General features: G+C 33.6%; 1 long non-coding RNA gene across 1 annotated transcript; it reads left to right on the forward strand.

Annotated features, from left to right (window-relative positions):
• Window positions 1-3098: 3098 nt before the first annotated feature.
• LOC143043445 (uncharacterized) lies at window positions 3099-6994 on the forward strand. The gene is made up of 3 exons (XR_012968395.1): window positions 3099-3204; window positions 4837-4910; window positions 6869-6994. It is a non-coding gene; the product is annotated as an uncharacterized LOC143043445 (long non-coding RNA).
• Window positions 6995-7272: the final 278 nt, after the last annotated feature.

Genomic DNA, 7272 nt, shown 5'->3' on the forward strand with positions numbered 1-7272 from the left:
ACAAGGATACAAATCTTCACCAGCTCAGCCAGTTCATGTTGAACTGTATTGAACACATTTATTGAACAAAAATGCTGCTTGTCACCCTGTTTCGAACGCAGTGTATGGTATAAAATGGGCACATGAGATAAATGGTCTATACGATCCTACATCGTAACATCAATTCTTGAAGCATCTACAAGAGTAGCACCAAAAAAGACATAGAAGAAAGATCCGATTTCTCCTGAAACTTTAATTGAACTTTGTTATATGTTTAAAAATTCCTTAGATTTACTTGTTATAAGGGATTTGGCAATGATGATTTTGAGTTTTTCAGGATTTCTTAGATATGATGAGTCAGTTTGTTACGTTTTTGTGATGTAAAAGTACACAAGTCTCATTTAATTTTGTGTATTGAAAAATGTAAAACAGACCAATATAGGCAAAGTTCCGAAGTCTTGATTACCAAGGGTAATTCATCTGCTTGTCCTTACACAATGTTTCTAAGGCACACTATGTTAGCAGGTTTCAGTGATTCTTGCCGGCAAAATTTGTATTTGTTTCAGCCTATTTATAGATCTCGTAATACATGCAAGCTTATTACTAAAGATAAAAAGCTAAGTTACACGGCGGCTAGAGAGTCAATTCTCAAGAAAATTCGAACAATTTGTCCAGAGGGAAACATAGGTCTTCATTCATTCAGATCCGGTGGGGCCACGATGGCGGCTAACGCCGATGTTAGTAACAGATGCTTAGAGAAACACGATAAATGGAAGTCTGACTCTAGTAAAGACGGTTACATAGTAGATTCCACTAAGAAACGTTTGAAGATATCTAAGGTATTAGGCCTAAAGATTACCCCTTTCTTTGGTTTTCTATCACGTACGACGGGCTGTCGGCAAATTTGAATTTGTGTTTGAATTTTATTTCATTTACTGCCATGTGTACATAGAAGGTGTTGTTGGTGTGCTGTCAATGGCAGAAAAGAGTGTCATTTGTGTGTCTGTCGACTATAGTATAGAGAATACTAATATTTTCCCGCGTTTCGATCAGTAACCTTTATTCAGTGGGGTTTAAACCCTTTTCGTTTATAAGTGAGTTGTCAGACTGATTGTTCAATTTGATTTTACACTTTTTCAAAAGTGGGGCGAGTCGGTAAACCAGAGTGGGGCGATTTTTTTTTATAAGGTGGCGATATTGTGTAGGCCGATTGGCCAGTGGAGCAAGTTGACATTGTTTGTTATCTACTCATCGTGTTCGGGGGTCATAAAGGGTATACATCACATAGTAATATATAAAGTATATTGCAATGGTTGTGTGGCGTTCTAAACTAGATTTTATGAATTGTAAATGTTTTTTCGTCTTATCTAAAACAGCTGGGATGTAAATAATTATTCCACTCGGACTTAGTGTGTCAGTGTTAGATCACCCACTGGACTCCGACCATCGGGGTGATCTTACACTGACACACCGCGTCCTCGTGGGATAACTATTGAAAAAAATACCAAATGGGACAACGTTTTAGAAGGCAAATGTTTTATAATATGCTTTATTTATAAATAAAACAGAAAATCAGGGAGAACTTTTTTATATAATCTATCATATGTGACAATTGGAAACTTGTTACCTTGATTTGTATATTCGTTAAGGAAACAACAGTGGACAACATGATTTTTTTGTGTTACATTACATTTTTTTTTTATATTGTAGCTATAAGGAGTGCTAAATTGCAATAGTTGGTGCATTATATACTTTCGTTAATACTAAAATTCCAAAAAGAAAATTGAACTAAAAAATACCGGTGAACGTTGGAGCCAGGAAGTTTTTTTTTTAAACTGTCTCATATATGACCTTTTTGAAAGCTACAACTTCTTCCATAGTTCGAATTGACCTAAGTAATTTCATTTTTTTTTAAATATTTACATAAATTTTAATAAAAGATATCTTTGCACTCAAACTATTAAATTGGTATCTTCAGATAACATTAATCGCTTATTAATAAATGTCTATATCGCAATTTGTTTTTTACAAATATTTCCTTGTCAAAACAACTTTTTATATATAATAAATTTGTTCAATTCGGCATGCATTATGTGCTTTATTCTTACGTTTTCTTTTTTTGTATTGGTATAGATTATTGTAGAGGATTTAATTGTAGAAGGATAACGACCAATGGGTAAGAATATTTTATAAACTAATATAATATTATGAATACTTTGTCAGCTAATTGTTGTAGATATACGGCATATAGAGGTAAACTTAATACTACCTTTCTACTTATTTTTATTTTCAGTTCAATATTACAGAGTTGTTGTTATGGTTCCGAGCTCAGGGACGGGCGCTGTGTTGGTAAGATGATATATATTGCATAATCACCACAGTATGAGACCAAGAACGATGTGTGTGTGTGTGTGTGCGTGTGTGTGAGAGAGAGTTTAGATTAATCCAGAAAAGTAATCAATATTTATACATAGCTAATTAAGAACTGCAAAATTATCAAGCACCCAAAATAATAACCACAATTTATATTTACTATCGTATCAATCTGTATTTATACTTATTTGTACAAGTTATCAAGAAGTACGATTTAACTCGTGGAATCCATAAATATTATAAATGATGTCGAAAGTAAAGCAGAGAATATCAATAGAAATTTCTGAACAAACGAAAACTGTGTGAAATTTATCACCATTAGAACTAGAGAAAGATGTTTTAAAATAATGTAGAATAATAATTATGAAAATTGGAAAATCTTTGAAACAACTTGAAGAGGGGTGAAATATACCAGAGGGACAGTAAAACTCATAGATCGAAAATAAACTGACAACGCCATAGCTAAAAATGAAAAAGACAAACAGATACATTATAGTACACATGACACAACATAGAAAACTAAAGACTAAGCAACACGAACCAAACCAAAAACTCGGGGTGATCTTAGGTTCTCCGGGAGGGTAAGCAGATCCTACTCCTCATGTGGCACCCGTCGTATTAAAGAATTACGATTAAGAGAGATTCGGAAAATTATATCCTTCTTTTAGATGAAGCAAATATATTTACGGTTTGAATATTTGGTTACCTCAAGTATTCTATACATATATTGAAATTTATTCTAGAATGTGAAATTGGTTTTTATTCGAAAGGCGGTAGACCTTGTTACAGATGTCCAGAACCTTATTATGGATACAGATGTGGACAAAAATGTGCATGCAGAACTACTGAAAGGTTTGTCTATATTATTTGTGTCTTCCGCTGAATCAACGAAGGACATGTACTACATGTATAACATATAATGTCTCTAACTTGACAGTCTGAATATCGTTTGTCAAACTACGCATAATATGAACTATGCGATGAACATCACTATATGTTTCGTATTCGAAATAACCATAACGCTTTTTTTCTTACCTCTTATCTTTGGACTAATTTGTGAGAGGTTCTTTCACAAGATAGTTGTCATTAAGTCTTGACCTTAGATTTCTTTACTAAGGTTTCTTTAATAGTTTGTTTCTTTTTGGTGAAAATAAGATTAAAACTTTTTGAGTTACGGCACTTTGTAACTAAAACAGGGCGGTGCTTTTTTCACATGTCGCACTGTATCTCAAAAACGTTTTTTGATTATTGCTTAAAACTTTACACACTTCTTAATTGTATTAATTTTAAGATCTGTATACTTTTTGGTGATGATTCAAAATTTATTTTTGAGTTATTGAGTATTTTATAAAAAAGGGGGAGGTTTTGTTTTTACATGTCGCGCCGTATCTCAAAAATGACTTCCGATTATTGCTTTAAACTTTACACACTTCTTTGTTATATTATTCTCAAGATCTGTATACTTTTTGGTGATGATTCAAAATTTTATTTTTGAACTATTGAGTATTTTGTAAAAAAGGGGGAGGGTTTTTTTTTTACATGTCGCGCCGTATCTCAAAAATGACTTCCGATTATTGCTTTAAACTTTACACACTTCTTTGTTATATTATTCTCAAGATCTGTATACTTTTTGGTGATGATTCAAAATTTTATTTTTGAACTATTGAGTATTTTGTAAAAAAGGGGGAGGGTTTTTTTTTTACATGTCGCGCCGTATCTCAAAAACAATTTATGATTATTGCTGTAAACTTTACACACTTCTTTGTTATATTAATCTAAAGATCTGTATACTTTTTGGTTTTGATTCAAAGTTTTATTTTAGTGATATTTAGTTTTTTGTAAAAAAAAAGAAAAGAGGTGGGGGGGGGGCAGGGGGGGGGGGGTTTCACATGTCCCGCCGTATCTCAAAAACAATATATGGTTATTGCTTAAAACTATCTCAGAAACTATTTATGATTATTGCATTAAATTTCCACACCAGACGTCGGGCGTATCATACGCTCATGGCGCAGCTGTTTATTTATTATTTATAACAACAAAAAATAGCACTGCCAACATCTATAGTAGTGAATTTACAGTCATCAACTTAGAACTAGTCTCTTCAATATATATACCCCAAGGTTGACCATGAACTTGAAGTATGGTTACAACTGGTCGTCCTCCGACCGGCAGTTAAACTTTCGCCAAAGTGGGGCGTCCCCTGTTTGGATGTGAGAGATGTACAAATTTGAAGCCACGTCCGGTCCGAATGGGGACGTTAAATCCAATGCCTCGTAAAGAGAGTGCCATGCTCTTTGCACGTTAAGACCCGTTGCAACAACTTTTTAAGGCGTGTGGTGGTGACCTGTTACATGGCTAGATTTCTGTTCCTATCCAATATACCTTCATTCCCGTGGCAGTCTAAATTTCTCCGACCTTAATCTCGGAAGCCTCTATTACAAAACCTACATGTTGTATAAACCGTTTATTTGTTTATTTTTTCAGATGCGACCATGAAGTAGGATGTGTCCAGGTATTTATTAGCACAGAAGCTGTCTTACCAGATGATCATACTGAAGGTATTAATGCTTATGTTCATTTTGTTCTCCAACTACAGTCCTGCCCAAAGCATAATCCTTCAACGCATAAGCATGTCCATTATTAAAATCGAGCTTTATATGTATAAAGTAAAATCACAAAAATACTGAACTTAGAGGAAAATCAATTCGGAAAGTCCATAATGACATGGCAAAATCAAAATACAAAACGCATCAAAAACGAATGGACAAATTATGATCCTTCATATTTTGAATTTGGAAAGAGAATCAAAGAAAGTATTCAACTTTATAAGTATATAGTAGACACCTACGAATAGTTACGTTCTTTAAAGTAGGTCGTCTACAAAAGACGCGTATTTCGTTTTCACAAGACGCGTACTTCGTCTACACAAGATGAGTGTTTCGTCTGCATGCTCGATCAAAACAGTTGGAAGGCTAATTAAATAGGAAATTATAGAGCATTTGCAAAACAGATCCCCCTCAAAAATTCTTAGTAATACAAAGAATGGGATTTCAGTGTTTTTATTTTTCATAACTGTTATAGTTTTGTACATTATGTTACAGTCAAGCTAAATTCAACGAGCAAAATGTATTTGTACTTAAACCCAATTGTGACATTTTACTTGGTATAGATCCGCGTTACGAGCATTATTATTAGATTCTACATAAGAAAATACCTGTACCAAGTCACGAATATGACAGTTGCTATCCGTTCGTTTGATGTGTTTGAGCTTGTAATTTTGCCATTTGATTAGGGACTATCCGTTTCCTCGGAGTTTAGTTTTTTTTTATTTTACTTTTATGCATAACAGAGTTGGCATCTGTTTTCGTTCTTATCGGTATCATGAGATCCCCAAGTTTTTGTTTTTATCATGATTTATTTTCGTTATGGATACCTACAAAATGATAAGCGGTAATACAATTAATGACAGAATGCGTAATATGCTCAGTTTTTGCGTAATTTATATGTCTATATTGTCCAAAATATGTCTGCGTCTTCAGGACACGAACAATTAAACAATATATATTCTGAGAGACTGCCAAACATGAGATTTTGCTGGTAGGAATATACATTTGGCATCTATAGGTATATAAACCCTCAGTGTGGAACTGCAAACTCTTGTTTTAAAATGCAATAACTGGGATGTTACCTTTCACATAGCATCGGATTAACATTCCAATTCCGACCGGATTCGGATGCGTATCTATAATTCCCTTTTTTGTACATAACATGGTTGTTCTGATACATCATCGTTTTTAACATTCCTTTTGATGGGTTGAAGTTACTTATTTGCTTAGTATCAATTCGCAATTGATGCTACGAAAAAGTATGCGAAAGCACAGACAACGTATGTCTGATTTTAAATGTATGAATTAATGTTGCTTTCTGTTAGTTTCAATAGAATGATGATATCAAACGCGTCGCCAGTAAACCTAATATGCAACAATCAAATCACAAATTGATGCCGTCGGAGCTTACAATTCAATACAGTGATCTCCCAAGTGATGGGTTACTTCTTTCTGACTGTTACTTAATTAAGTACCTCCTGAATTTTAAAATGTGCTGAATGTTATTATAGGAACAGAAGTTTTATAAAGGATGCCACCGACTTGTAATGAAAATCTTAACAACCCCAAAATATGATTTCTTCTGGAAATCTGTTATCTGTATTTATTCTTCTTATAAATGTATACATGTGTAAAGAACAAACCAAGTGCTTCACAAATAAAGCAGGAATCTCATGTGCAAGCAAATACATTTTTTCCATATATTTCTTTAATACCGACTACTGACTGTAAGTCATATGATTTTTGAAAACTTATTATTTAGTCATATCGTTAGAAAGCCATGAAAAAACGTGCCTTTTAGTTTTACAGTATCAATATATTTCTAAAATTAAATAATAAACATACATCTTTTTTAATATTCTCATAAAAAATATTCATTTACTCTGTAGTATATTTACATCTTTTGATAGGTACTGATGTTATGCCACTATCGCTACTTCACATCGTAAACATCAGCATTGTTTCGATATTATTTCTGCTACTTGTATGTGTCTCTCTTATGTATGTTTGTTGGAAATATGAAATATCTTGCAAGAAAAGAGAAAGAAGAACAGTTCAATCTAGCACAAATCATACCAATAGATCAAGGAGAGGCTCACGAGTACGTTGAAATAGATGATGGAAGATTGAATAGGGGATCCTCAATATATTGTATTCATCGCACGAGAAACAGTGGAAATTCGACTAGGGGTAGCGGCATTTGTGGAGTAGAGAGTGACGGATACCTGAATCCCTATCATGCGCTTAAATCAAATGAAATCGAGATGGAGTATGCATAATGTCCTGAGCAATCATGCACATGAACCAGTCTCAT

Source organism: Mytilus galloprovincialis, chromosome 8 (genome assembly GCF_965363235.1).
Source record: "Mytilus galloprovincialis chromosome 8, xbMytGall1.hap1.1, whole genome shotgun sequence".
Lineage (NCBI taxonomy): Eukaryota > Metazoa > Mollusca > Bivalvia > Mytilida > Mytilidae > Mytilus > Mytilus galloprovincialis.